We start from the raw sequence: 14,999 nt of genomic DNA on the forward strand, positions 1-14,999 counted from the left end.
TATAAAAACTCATATTATCCAAAATTTGTTTTTAAAGGCCCAATTGCTGAATAGTAAGGCTTGAGGATCTTTTTCATCAAAATGTTTTGGAGGGGTAAAACAGGTTTTGTGTGTAGAAAGCAAATACAAAGCAAGGTGTTTCAAAAAAGCTAAGTATTTTGGTTTTAATAAAAACCTTTTGTGCTTTTCCTCAACTCAGAAATCACAGCAGGTCAGTTAAAGTCAGGCTACTTGCCTGATCAAAATAAAAGGCAGATTAATCTGCTAGAACCTACTGTCTTCTTTGGGAGAAAGTAAAAGTGCAGTTGAAACTCCAACTGTAATTACAGGGAAATCTATTTTTGTGAAAGGGAAACAAAGAGTGAATTCCACCTGTCTGTGTTAGGCACAAGTGTGTGGTCTGATGATGGCCCAGGTTCAACTCCTTTGAAGACTTGTCCAAGGTAATTTATCTCTGTGTCCTGTCTCCCAGTTCATAGGAAGGTCTAATACCAATTCCCTGAAAACTGTTGAGAACATAAATTCACGAAGACTGTTGTAAGGAAGACATGATACAATTACTTTAGATTCACCATTCTTATAGTCTGATGAAGGAAGTAGAACATGTTTCACAGATAATGAGCTTTTTAAGCATCAGTCTTCCAGTACTGTGCTCTGGTCCCTCACACATTCTGGAGTTTATTGCTTCTCTTATAGAGAGGCAGCAAGTGGAGCTGTCTATCAGCTTCACTGTACCACATGATGCAGAACTCCACAGGTGTGATGAAAAGATTCCAAGGGATGAATTCTTGGGCCCTTACAAACTGGTATGGTCCTCTCGTTGAAGCAAGATTTTTATGGAACAGGTCTTAGGTTTTACAGTAACGCATTTGGGTCTTTTGGGAAAGGAACCTCTCAAGTGATCTCTGAATCACAGAAGCAAAATGTCATAAGGTGGTTTCTTACCTGCTTCTGTAACTCCAAGTCTCATCATATTATCTCAAGACTTACAATAGCTGACATTTCTGAAAATTCAGCTCCAAGCTGTATGTTCATATAAGATCAGTTTCCATTAAACATAGATAAAACATCAGCTTACAGGCTGTGGCAGAGAAAAGCTTGGAAATTCAAACCATAGCAACTTCAGCAATCAAAAGCAAATAGAAGATATCTGAAAACCATGCTTGGAAAATATTATAGATTTTGTGTCTCATGTAAGCCAATGACTGATTTTTCAAGTGTTTGGGAATGGTAACAATTAATGTTGCCTATAGAATTCCTGATAATATTACTCAGTTCATGTTCCTTTGAAACTCCTGAGGGATATCTTCTCATCCTTGGAATTTGTTCCTGTTCATTTTAAAAAAATTATTCTTTGTTTCTAGGCCTTGACTGAGGAAAGCACACATGAAATGAAGACTGCATGAAGAAATCTTTATGCAGATGATGTTGCAATACCAGTCAAATGAAATCCAAATCTTCATATTAAAAGCAATTGGTGATACAGGAAGATTTAGGCCAATCCAACAAGAAGCTGGCAGAGTAGTTAATTTTCAGTCTGCATCAGGTGCCCCTGATATTTTTCCTTTATTTGTTCTAGTGAGGTTCTCCCAAATAGTTCCTTAAATTCACATCCAGAAATGAGCTTGGTTGTATGATCTTGGCTCTCAATTAAAAAGTATGTCCCAGATTAATATCAGCCAGGAAAACTAACTTTTGACTTCAGGGAGAAAAACTGGTTGATGGCTGATAACCAACTTGAAATCCGCTGTCATGGATCTCTGCTAACACAGAGAATGGGAAATCACTGCATGCAAGGACTCAGGTAATCAAACTTTTCCATGAGTAGAGCAACCAACTCATTTGGTAATGGAATTTGCCCACAGATTATATAAATCCTGGTAATATCTGAATTTAGAGTTAACAATGAAGCTTATGCCTGTTAACCTCAAGGCTGAACAGAACTAAACAGAGAGGCCTAAACCAGAGGCCAGTGTTGGAATGAGCATCCTTTTCTAACACACATGGTTTCCAGATGCAGCACTCTCTTGTCTTTCTTCATTTAGTATTTATGACTAAATTGATAAATCAATCCTTTTTCCTCACAACCCATGATTTTTTTTCTTCAAAATATAGTCTGTAATTCAATTTGTGGATAGTCTAAAAAAAATTCTAGGACTAATGAGCTTTTTAGATACAAAAATATCACACGCTTTCTAAAATGAGGAGTTACATTTCTTTGATAGAATATTTGAACTATGTGACTCATATAATCCAGAAACCTTTTCATTATGAAAACTTAATTATGAAATAAAATATAAAATCTACATCTGTATATGGCAAATATGAACAGATAAAAATTCATATCTGTCAGATATCCTGTTACAAGCCACGGAGTATGTTGCTACATTCCAAAGCCTGGACTTGGCTAAATCTAAGATGTGCTCCCATTTTAACTGATTAATTTTTTGACATATAAAGTGCACTATTGAGCTTCTCAGGTTTACAGAATTACGACATTTTTGAGGGAATATCTGATCCAGGCTTGTCCATTTCACTTTCCAAATATTTTTTTGGTATACACCACTCTGTAGTGAAAGACATGCATCAGTTCTCTTGCCATACAAAGTTATAAATCTGGAGAGTGATCTGAAGGTTACATTTATTTGCTTTAATGAGACTTTACCATGCTTAAAGTACAGTGTATTGAGCAAAAGGTGAAGAGCTTTAATCTAAATCAAGTATACTGCAATAATTGAACAAGGGTATCACATAAGAGAGGAGAAAACAGTACAAGGGTTAAACATTACTTTGGATATTTGGATTGAGAACATGTTACCAAAGTGAGTTTGTTTTAAAAAGCAAGGATTTTCAGTCTGAGTGGGTCCTTTTGTGGCTGCAAAGATTTATATAGTTTTAAAGCTATTTTCTAGCATAAATGCCTTCTTACTTAGCATGACAAGAAGCAAATAAAAGCTGTCTGATGTGCTCAGCAAGAACTTAATCCAGCTGGACAGAATGAGGTACAAATGCAATTAATATCTCTTTACCAGCAAATATATTATGGTTTATAGGGTCTTATTTTTCAGAAATTATTCAAGTAAAGCATCTTGATCAGTATCTAGCCTAGAAGATGAGATTATTTTTTAGCCATTAGGAATTCTCTGAGCAATTGAATTTGTATTTTGTAGGCTCAGCTGCTAAAACTAACTGGAGATTTTTGGTTCTACCTCTTAGATATCTCAGTTAGAAACTGATTTTCCAGGTCAGTGCTCACTAGTCCTTCAAATGATGTCTCCATTAAAATTACACAAGTTGGACTGAAAACTTCCTTCTCTTGTGATCTTGGTTTTACCAGCTTTCTCTGCACTAAGACAGCTCCTCTAAAGATAGTGAGGATGTTGCTGGCCTTTCTTTTGCACTGTTTTGTACAGAACCCAAGAATTGGCATGATTTCCACCTCTATGGAAATGCCAGAGGATGCCAAAGATCAGCTCTTCATGAGTGGTCTTCTATTTGTTATTCTTCTACTGCCTATCCTGTCTCTATGGCCCCTGGAATATGCTTTTTTCCTGTCTGGACTTTCTCTGTTCCTCATGCTACTTCCTGGAGGAAGGATAAAGATACTGAAGAGCTTGAGAAGAAAGTTAATGCTGAGAAAGAAAGAACAAGGAAAGATGGTCTCTACTCTAAAGCTTTGAGGATTTTCCACTTCTTTCAAAGGTCTCAGTGAGACCTTGGCAAAGCTAAAAGGCCATAGAAGGACCAAAGCCACTGCATTTTTGTACTGTTTCTTTGTGTGTGGGTTTTTTTTTTCATGTGTTTCAGAAAATAGTCCCTGGATAAGAAAGGTTGATGGACTTTTTGTCTGGTTGGATTGTTCAGGTTCAACACACGGTGTTGTCCAGTACCTGTGGAGAAGGAGAGTAATTTTTGTGAGTCAGCAGTGAATGCTTTCATTCTTTTGGTTAAATACATTTTTAACAGAGTGTCATATCTTCAGCAGACAACAACAACATAACTCCAGGAACAAATGTAGCTTCAGGAATCTATATCAGACCAGAACTCAGGCATCTTCCCTTCTCCATCATTTTTCCTAGAAGCATCTAGGCATGTGGCTATAAAACTAGGAGCCAGGGGATTATAAGTACTAGTTCTCACTCTTTTCCTCTGTAAATTGTGGGTATTTGGAGGGAAGCAAGCCTCTAAAATCAGCAGTAAGTTTCAGATGTTATTACTCTGACATAGACTATCAAAAGATGATTTTTAATTCCCATGCTGTTTAGTTACCAAGCAAACAAAGGAAAACTATGTTATACAAATGGTTATACCTTCCAGCTTCAATGTAACATTCCTAAACTGCAGATTACAACTGTACATGAGAAGAAAATTCATATCCACACATTATATATTACATGCTATGTACTTTCCATTTTTTTCTTCCACTTGAGATAGGATTTCAAAGTTACATCTAACCCTTCATTCACAGGGCTTATGCAAGCTTGCATTGATGGATGAAACTCATACTCACCATGTGTATGGGAAAAAGCACTTTGTGTAATCCTCATAAATCCTGTAGTGATGTGAGTGCAGTTTCAGCTGGGATATTCCAAAGGAAAATGGAAGATCAAATTCCAACTGCATGTGTTAATTAGATAATATTCCTTTTTGTGCAACTGCTATCTCACGGGATTTGTGTAAGGATAGACAAATGTGTAGCTGATTGGGATATTCACTGACTGTCTCTGGAGGTCCAAGTTCTACCAAGAGTCACATGCGTTATCCCTCTTAATTTGCTATTAGACAAAACCATGACTTAATGTGGTAAAACTGGTTCTTTGTGTTCAAGGAGAAGTCACGGGCTGTACTGACAGAGATGCTGTAGTTCAGGCCTGAGATGTGCTGGAAGGTTTGCAAGGAGGAATCCAGCAGAGCTTCTTCTCCTACTATGCCCTGCTTAAGCAAACGCATCTCCATGGGGTAGTGAGGAGAAAAACTGGAAGAGCACCAGGAGCTATTTACACAACTGGAACCATTCCATCCTCAGTCAAGTGAAGCAAATAGCTGTAAAAGCGTTCTCTATTTCAGCCATCCAAGAACAACACCACAAAGTGGACACCACGAGAGGTCAGTTGCCATGGGCACACAAGCGTCTAACTGGGAGAACACCCACAGACACTGAACTTTGATTCAGCAAACCCCACCTCCAGCTCTCTTTAGTGCAAGTGTTGCTATCATTCAGTTTTAAAAGCAACCTAGGAGCTTCAGGGGAAATACGTGGAGGCACTGGATGGTCCACTTCTGAGATGAGACAGGAAAGAGGCAAATACAAAATGCAGTTAGACAGAGGTGGGATGTCTTGTTTTCTCACCCCAGGCTCCACAGACACTGGTTTCACTTGACGAGCTCTCCAAGTCTGTGTATCTAACCTAACACAGCCTGCCCAGTGTTCAAGTCTCAGGGAATCTTTAGATGAGTTCTGATAGGGATGGATAATTGTTGTAATTAATTAGAGAACCAGAACCAAAAACTTGATTGACACAGTCTCTGGAAGCACACCAAGCTTTTAAAATCTTACCCATGTTTTTTCAGTTTTGAACATGGCTAGCAGATTTCTTCCTCTGCTTGACTAATAATAAAGCCCAAGGGCAACCAAGCAAAATTGGACCAAACTAGTTGGACAGTAAATTCCTACTTTTACACATTATTAAAGCTGGGCTAAATGAAAGGGGTCATTCTCTTTGCAGATGCTCCTGCATGTTCTTTTTATTTTAGAAACAAATTGTTAATTTTTTTTTCCATTTGAATGAGGCATGAACATAAATTGCTATAACGACACAGCCATTTGGTGCCAAATGCAATAAAATGTCATGACAACAAAAGCAATGATTATTCATAAGTCATCATTTAGTTCTGTTGCCTCCCTTCCTCCCAAGTACGCTGCCCTCTCTCTCTGCCTCCAGCCTTCCGTTCTACCCCTCATAAAAGAATTGAGTGGAAAAGAGATTTTTAATCCATGGCCAATGCCTTTCTCCAGGCTTTTTTTTTTTTTTTTTTGGACTTGCATGGACTTTCTGAAGAGCACAAACCTTTATAAACTGCCAAAGGAGAGGTTTTATCTCGGTGTCCAATGATCTAAACTGAAACACACTCACCTAAAGAAAGTGCTCCACAATAGCCTCCCACAACAATTTTATGACCCAGCCAACAGAGGTCAAGACTGTTACTCTTTGGAAAACATGATCTGCATCTATGTTAGTCTGAGTAGTGATCTCCAAAATAAGCAGTTCAAGTATTTAATCTAGGAACATCTACTTATTGTAGGTCATTTTTTTTGTTCAGCCTTCTCTCTAAGTGAATTCTACATGTCTATTCGATTTTGGCTTTAGGAAACCCTGTGCCATGGGCGTTGTATTTCTTCAAATAAAGTATATCACAGCAGATGCAGTGTAGAACACAGTCTGACCAAGCAGTAAAAACATTATCCTCTACCCAATATATAATTTGTTGCTCTCTGATTTGGCTTGTTCAGATTTCTCCCTTTTTGCATTCCGAAAAAATCCTAGTGTGCCTTCCATCAGGAATCATTGTCTCACTGTATCAGGAAGCCCATACATGAATCACATAGCTACAGTACAAATTAGAAGATGCAGAGAATTTTCAGAATAAATAAATAGCAAAATACTGATGTGTGAACACAGTAATGAGACCCTGAACTGTGTGGTGCCTCTGAGAAAACTGAGAAGCTTGGATTAGGTTAGGTTAGATTAAATATAAGAATAAGATTTACTGTGAAAGCTAGGTAATTTGGAATTTTTTTTTTCCTTCTTCTTTTTTTTTTTCTTTTTTTTTGAGAAATGGTGGCACTCTTGAGTTCTGTGTCCAGGAAATTTTATGAGTTTGGAAGGAAAAAGGCTAGTTTCTTAAGTCTGCCTTAAAGAGAAACAGAAACAATGTCTCAATTTTTACTCAGTAATAATAGAATTCATGCAGAATTTGGAAAACACAGGATCAAATTTTGTTTCTAACAACAAAAAAGTAATTGAAATCTTTCTCTTCCCACAGCAATCCTCTCACTGTTCAATAAAACAGAGTATGATTTCAAGTGAGTATGGCAATCTTATAATGTCAGAATGCTGGAGGTTCCTCCAGTCTCTCCTTTGAGAACATTGATTTAAATATACATAATTCCATATAAAAATATCAGCACTGGTTATCCCACACACTTTTTTTGAGGTATTCACTTGGGAAGTGGTAGTTAGGCTCCACTTTTGTGCATCTTAATCTATGGAAAGTGAAAGAGTTGAACCATAATGCTGCCACGAAACTGCACTTAAGGCATTCTTCTAGGTGGGATGAAGTAGGTTCAAATGTCCTCAGCAGCGGGATGCATTGAACCTGACCCTAAAATCCTGAAAAATCCTGAAAGCCTTGAATCCTGCCCAGGGCTTGATAGCTCATACTGACAGGATAGTGAGTCTGAAGAGCATCAGGCTGTTTTCCAGGAGTAGCTTTTTTCAGGACGGTCTTTTAGGTTGAGTTGCTGGACAAAGGAACAGGTTTTCAATTTTTAACCTTTCCAGAACTGATTTACCTCTTGCACGTTGTCAAACATGACCTTCTTTTTCTTCCTCTCTCCTTTTTATACAGTTGTGGAACAAATATATACAAATTTACAGATCTACTCTTTTTACAGCCCCCTCACAGTCTATGCCAGCTAAGTAATTGCTATCAAGCCTTTTGTGGGCCTCACACTTGAGACAACTGCAGAAAAGTCTGGAAGAAGGGGAAGACAAAGACTAACTGTGTCCATCAATGCACAAGGGTGGCACAGAGAATCCTCCAGACTATGTCACTTGGGATTGGAGAGACAGGCAGCAGAAACCCAAACTGAGCAGCGATACAGCGATGCTTTGACAGCAGGTTAGAGATAACAGGCACAGGATGACCTGTCAGTGCTCAGTCTAGGTGGGATGAAAGAAGACCCCTCCACTGATGCCAGTCAAGTCAGCTTCAAGACAGGGGGTGTAGTTTTCTTGTCAATCACATATTAGACAGGACTTTGGAGAAGCAATCCAGTACCTCTGAGGAGGCTGCATTGTTCAAGAGTAATATGTGATATGTTTTACTGGTTTGGATGCTTTGGTGTATGTCTGTAACTCAATTCCCCTCCTGTTTTTATGTAACTTTACTGGCTGTTTTCCCTTTCCCAACACCAGAATGATTCATATGAGAAGGCCAGCCAATTTTTCTCTATTAAAAAAGAATCAAGATTATAAGAACCGTAAAATTATGCAAAATACTCAGCCAAAATGTCTCTCAGTGATCAGTTGAAAATTGTCCCCACAGTAAGAAACGACATCTTCAGTTCAAAGGAGACAAGGGACCATCTTGTACTATGCCTTAAAGAGCTGCTAAATCAGACTGGCTTGTGATATTAGCATAATGTTCACATTTAACATGTATCCTGCAGTAATTCCCACTAGTTGGCCTTTAAATTGCCTCAGCTACTGTAGCAGAACAAACTAGCGTAGAAACAATGAAGAATTTTCACATACTACACTTCCAATGACTGTGGCAGTGGTCTCACTGCAATAAACACAGCAAGGGTCACAGTCTCGGTCTGAACAAATTTGCTGGTTAATACCATTGCAACTATCTTTGTCAGAGAAGATTGAATGGTTGTTTTATTTCATTTTATTTATTTTCTACATTTTATTTTATTTGGAAGTCACTGGGAAGACTGAGACAAGCCCTATCCCATTGTTACACTGCCATTAAGTCACATTAATTCCCTGGGGAATTTTTAAGAGCTTTGCTGATTCTGCATGCCCAGCTGTGTGAACAGAGCTTAAAAACTTGGATTTCATGTGGAAAAAAAATGCTTTTCTCTCATAGCTTTGTGGTAATTGACTTTGGGAAAAAAGGAACTTCAACTTTGCACACTTTAAGCCATATAAGAAAGCCACAATAATTATATTGAATAAAATTATCTGCTTCTGATAGCTGCAATCTGGGCATGTTCTTAAAATACCCACAGTCTGAGTAACTGTGCTGATCATCTATTAAAGCTGTGTGGAATCTTCAAGCTATGTTTACATTTTAATTGACAAAAACGTCAATATTCACAATGTATACAGTCAAGACATAATGAAATCATGCTGCACTTTCCCTGCTTTATTACAAAAGTCTCAAGACATGGCAAAAAAAAATTTAAAGATTCAGTGTATTATTATTTTTTCTTGGAAAAAATATCTCTAGGGGAAGCCATATTGTATTGTTTTAAAGCCCAACTTTAATGAGTGGAAGTTCAGGATATCTGGAGCCTACTGGGACTGTGCTGTTTGTTTGTGATCTTACCCACATTGCTGGTTTGGAACAGCAGGAGATGGTGCTGCAGACAGTTCTGGCATTCATGTTACAGTTTACTTCTTCACCAGAGTAACTTAAAAAAAAAAAAAAAGGATAGGAAACTTACTCTAGGTCCATGTTAAAAAAAAAAAAAAGAAAAAGAGAAGGGAAAAGAAAAACCACAAAAAACTGTATGAATTCACTTAGATATTTTGAGTCACAAGTCCCCAATTTGTTTTGCATGTAAAATAATTAAGGTGGGACAGTTTTGATCTCTTTGTGGAAGAACATTGCAATACTAATATCAGAAAGAAAGTGACTTTGCTGGAGGTAGATTTATTTCACATTTATTTTCACATTGAGGAGATCTGATCCTCCTTCTCCTTAATGTTTTTGTCATTCAAGTTATTACTCTGCCAAGACAACTGGTCTAAATTCAAGTGACATATTTGACTTACTATTTTGTACACTTTTTTACTGGTTTTATTCCCTTTGTGGATGCCTTTTCAGAAGGACATCAAGTATGACTTGCTTGTCCATATTTTCAAACTCTTATAAGTCTATTTCTACAGTTTCTCACGTACCAAAGGAGCTGTCAGTCTCAGGTACAAGGCTGTTATATGGTAACTGATTTAAAGTCATCTTTGCAAAATTACCTTTCAGGCTTGTTTTTAGATTGTCCTAGCTGTGCTGGTTTGGACAAATTTGGAGGAAAAATATCCTCTGATAGAAGGCAGGTTACAACCACCCCTACTCGACCAGGTTCGGGGAAAAAAAGGGAAATTTTTCTCAGAGGAAAGTGAAAGAGATAAAAACTATTTATTTAACAAACACACAAGAAAAGGATAATAATGCTAAATAATAAAACCTCTTGCTGTGGAGAGAAACCTGGGAAAATTTCAGAGTTCTTCTGTAGATATGGTCTCTCTCCTCCTCCTCGAAGCTGGATCGTGGGCCCACCTCCAGGGCCTTGGTAGAAAATTCTCCCAATGTGGTCTGATGTTGAAACAGTCCAGAAGAGAAGAAGAAGAAAAAAAAAAAAAAAAAAACAACGAAGTCTCAGGAAAACAAAGTTCAACTCTCCGTCTCCCTATGGAGAAAAGGAGCCAAAAGCTGGCTGAAAAGCAAGAAGGGTGCAGAAGCAGAAGAGTGCGTGTCTGCGACCTTGAAAAACTGCTTTGAGAAGTTTGCTCGGTTTTTTTCCTCTTCCTCCTCTCAGGCTCAGTTTAAAGGCACAGAAAGGCACAAGGTTAATTTCTGGGCATAGAGCAGTGATAGGGGAAACAACATCATAAAGTCACCCCAAGACATTCCACCCCTTATCCCATATTGTTGGCTCATTGCCCAAACTAATATATCCTAATTCTACACACACACACCCCAATGCACACATATATGTATACACAGCTATGTATGAACAGTGACAGTGACCCTCAGCAAGCAGGGGTATACAGGAATTTCACATTACAGATGGTTTTCACCCAACAATCAGATCTCCCTGTGGTACACAACATGTTGTTCCATCTTTCTGCATTACCCACCACGTGCAACCAGGTCCCTGAGCAAAGACAACCGCACGGATGGGTTTGTCTGTATTCAAGTCAGAATTAACCTAAACAGTCCTTCCTAACAGACCTCTGACATGCACTACTGGGTCCTTATCTCCATCTGTTGTATGCAGGGGCTCAGACTGGGCTGGACCAGCTCTATTGGTAGAACCTCGGGTGTTAACTAACCAGGTGGCCTTTGCTAGATGCTGCTCCCAATTTTTGAAAGTTCCCCCACCCAATGCCTTCAAGGTGGTTTTCAACAATCCATTGCACTGTTCCACTTTGCCTGCAGCTGGTGCATGGTAAGGGATGTGGTACACCCACTCAATACCATGTTCTCTAGCCCAGGTGTTTATAAGGCTGTTCTTAAAATGAGTCCCATTGTCAGACTTGATTCTCTCAGGGGTGCCATGCCTCCAAAGGACTTGCTTTTCAAGGCCCAGGATGGTGTTCCGGGCAGTAGCATGAGGCACAGGGTAGGTCTCCAGCCATCCAGTGGTGGCTTCTACCATTGTGAGCACACAGCGCTTGCCTTGGCGGGTTTGAGGCAGTGTGATGTAATCAATCTGCCAGGCCTCCCCATACTTGTATTTGGACCATCGCCCACCGTACCACAGAGGCTTCACCCGCTTGGCCTGTTTGACTGCAGCACACGTCTCACAGTCATGGATAACCTGTGAGATACTGTCCATGGTTAGATCCACCCCTCGGTCTCGTGCCCATTTATAGGTGGCATCTCTGCCTTGATGACCTGAGGCATCATGGGCCCATCGAGCTAGGAACAACTCTCCCTTGTGTTTCCAGTCCAAGTCTATCTGTGACACTTCTATCTTTGCAGCCTGATCTACCTGCTTGTCATTTTGGTGTTCTTCATTAGCCCTACTCTTGGGGACATGGGCATCTACATGGCGGACTTTCACAACCAGCTTTCTTACTCAGGCAGCGATGTTTTTCCACTCTCCAGCAGCCCAGACCGGTTTTCCCCTACGCTGCCAATTAGCTTTTTCCCACCTTTCCAGCCATCCCCAGAGAGCATTGGCTACCATCCATGAATCAGGGTAGAGGTAGAGCTTTGGCCACTTATCCCTTTCAGCAATGTCCAGGGCCAGCTGAATGGCTTTGAGTTTAGCGAGTTGGCTTGATCCACCTTCTCCTTCAGTAGCTTCTGCAACCTGTCGTGTGGGACTGCATATGGCTGCTTTCCACTTTCGTTTCATCCCTACGATGCGACAAGAACCGTCGGTGAAAAGAGCGCAGCATGTGTCTTCTGCTGGCAGTTGGTTGTACAGTGGAGCTTCTTCAGCACACGTCACTGGTTCTTGTTCCTCTTCATCAGCGAGACCAAAGTTTTCACCTTCAGGCCAATTTGTGATTATTTCCAAAATCTCAGGGCGATTCAGTTTCCCGATACAGGTGCGCTGTGTGATGAGAGCAATCCATTTGCTCCATGTGGCATTGGTGGCGTGGTGGGTAGAGGGAACCTCTGCTTTGAACATCCACCCCAGCACTGGTAGTCAGGGTGCCAGGAGGAGTTGTGCCTCAGTGCCAATTACCTCTGAGGCAGCTTGGATTCCTTCATAGGCTGCCAAGATTTCCTTCTCTGTTGGGATATAGTTGATGCCTCACAAAATTTTCTTCCTGTGGGCTGATACTCCACTGTCATCCTCTGTTGCCACTTTCCTTGTGCTTCAGCTGCAGACTCCCTGGCTGTGTCTGAGCTGTAAAAATGGACAAAGACCGTTCTGTGCCCCTGAGCCCTGATGACATGGCATGGCCTGACTTCACACATAGGGTCTTGCTTCTCTCCAAAGGATGCCAGGATGAAAATACCCAAACTGCCCATGGGAAACAGGCATGTGAAGTCTCTTGAACTGTGCCCAGGTATTGTTTGGCAACACTAAATGGCACAAGGCAACACAGGGATTATGGCAACTGTTAAATAACAGAGATATTGGTGTGCTCATGCTCTGACCTGTACCCTGGTCATGGTTTTGTACACTACTAGTATAGACATAATCTCTGGGGCTGGGACCAGCTTTTATTTTTGTTGGTGAATCAATGTTAGTCCAACAGGTTCTTTATTACTGACGAAAGCTCTTTGGAATGATGGAAAAGGTATCCTGTTACTATGGTACAGTTCAGATTTTCCTGGGAAACTTAGCTTGTGAAATTAGAGTAAGATGAAAACGACTTTGCAGTGATATTTTTCTGCATTTTTTAAAATTATTATTTTTCTTTCTGTAACCTGAAACAAAAAGTCTTGAAGTCTTCTAAGTGAAACTACTAAAACCATCTGTAATATTTTCTGTTCAGCTGGAAAACAGAGAATCATTTTTCTTTCTGAGTACCATCGAAAGTGTGGCTGTCCACACAGCCCCTGTCAAGAAATAATATGGATGATCTAAGAGAAAGAAAAGCAAATCAGGAAACTGCCTGCAGAGATAAGAGGGAGGAGGATTTAAAAGGATAGTGTTTCCATAAATCAAGGCAACCGGTGACAGCTTTAAAGTAAGGGTCAAAAACATTGCGAGAGGTGTCACTTGGATAAGAAGTTAATCCAAGTTTCCATCTCTCTGCCTTTACTGCTTGTTCAAGTGGAAGTTAAAGATCTCATGGCATTATTTCAGGATCATAAGAGATTGATATCCTGCCCAAATTCTCTCTTTCAGGATCATCAGAGACCTTTGCACCAGTATCAATACACACAGATTTATGTGATTGCTATAAACAAAGGGGCACATTTGTCTGCATACCATTGCTACAGTTTGTTCAGTTCGAATGGCAGCAGAGAATTTTAAATTGGCACAAGAATGCTGGGTAGTGTACACTGCAAAACCCATCAGGATGGGTCTGCAATAAGAAAATAGAAATATAATAGAACTCTCTATCACAGAGGATTCCAAGCAAACATGAGAAATGGGCATCAGAGAGTTTCCCGATACCAACTGAACCAAATAAGAGGTTTGGCACAAATTTCTCAAAAATTCCCTGAGATACACAGTCTTCGGCAAGATGCTGCCACATCTTAATAGAAATTACTATTTCCACCTCAAAAAGGTGGAAACAGCTCTTGGGAGTCTGAAACTAAAGAGCTGAAGTGCCAACATTATAATTTAAGGACTGTGATTTTTTCATTGCTTTACACAGAGTAAGTAGCCTTTACTCATGGGACATCCTTTAATGTGGGATTATTTTCTTGCAAATGAATTCAGTTGGTAGGTTTTGAAATGGAAAGTGCATGAGATAATTGGCCTGAGGAGGAGGCAAATGGTATTTGTGTGTCAATGAAGCAGAAGTCAAGCACCTGTGCTACTCCCACAGCATATCATCAACAGAAAAGGTATGATGTAAAAATGCAATAATAAAAAAAAATCTTTAAAATAATCTGCTGAAAGTAAACTAAACTGTAGTAAATTTAGGTATCCCCAATCCTGTTTCATCCTTCCTTAATTTTATTGGCAGTCAGTTAAGCTGCTAAAGAGCTTTCATGAATAAGAGATCAATCCAGTGAGTTAAATTTGAAAGTAAAGACTTAATATTGCTCTGTTTAAAAATAGGAAAATAAGGGTTCCATGTTCAGAAAAAATAGATATATACAAACTCAGTAGGGAAGCATGGTGCTCAGGAAGGGGAAACTGAAGGAAGTGCTAATATGATTTCACTGCTGTAATGCTGCCATGAGTCTTACCCATCTATTTTCATTACCCAAATGGAAAATGGGGGAATGAAAAAGGTCGAGGAAGTGACATTTTTCAGTATTAATAGCAAAAAAAGGAAATTAACTGAAAGGCACTTAATAGCTGGAAAAAATTGAAAATTCTGAGTCTGATTTTCCTCTTACACCACTCTTACACCAGTAGACTGCTGGAAAAGTCTCAGGGCTTGATTCCCAGAATGATGATGAAGTGGAAAGGAGTTTCTTTAGGTGGCTGAGTTCCTGTCTAAATGATTATTTGAATGCTAAAGAGATTTTGGTCTAAGTGGACTTTTGGTAATCTGCAGTCTTGCAGAGAAGCCTTTATTATTCAAATCCAAATATAATAAGTCTTTTTTCAAAGGTTCCTTTGGCTTCCACCAGCTATATTCTGACATATCCCAGTGGAGTGAAAGCAGTTCTTT

The 14,999-nt window shown here is 39.5% G+C and overlaps 1 long non-coding RNA gene across 1 annotated transcript; it reads right to left on the bottom strand.

Annotated features, from left to right (window-relative positions):
• Positions 1-2,629: 2,629 nt before the first annotated feature.
• Positions 2,630-10,239, bottom strand: LOC120412005. The gene is made up of 3 exons (XR_005604640.1): positions 10,199-10,239; positions 9,340-9,424; positions 2,630-3,890 (listed from the first exon to the last, which is right to left on the bottom strand). It is a non-coding gene; the product is annotated as an uncharacterized LOC120412005 (long non-coding RNA).
• Positions 10,240-14,999: the final 4,760 nt, after the last annotated feature.

This window comes from Corvus cornix, chromosome 1A (genome assembly GCF_000738735.6).
Source record: "Corvus cornix cornix isolate S_Up_H32 chromosome 1A, ASM73873v5, whole genome shotgun sequence".
Classification (NCBI taxonomy): domain Eukaryota; kingdom Metazoa; phylum Chordata; class Aves; order Passeriformes; family Corvidae; genus Corvus; species Corvus cornix.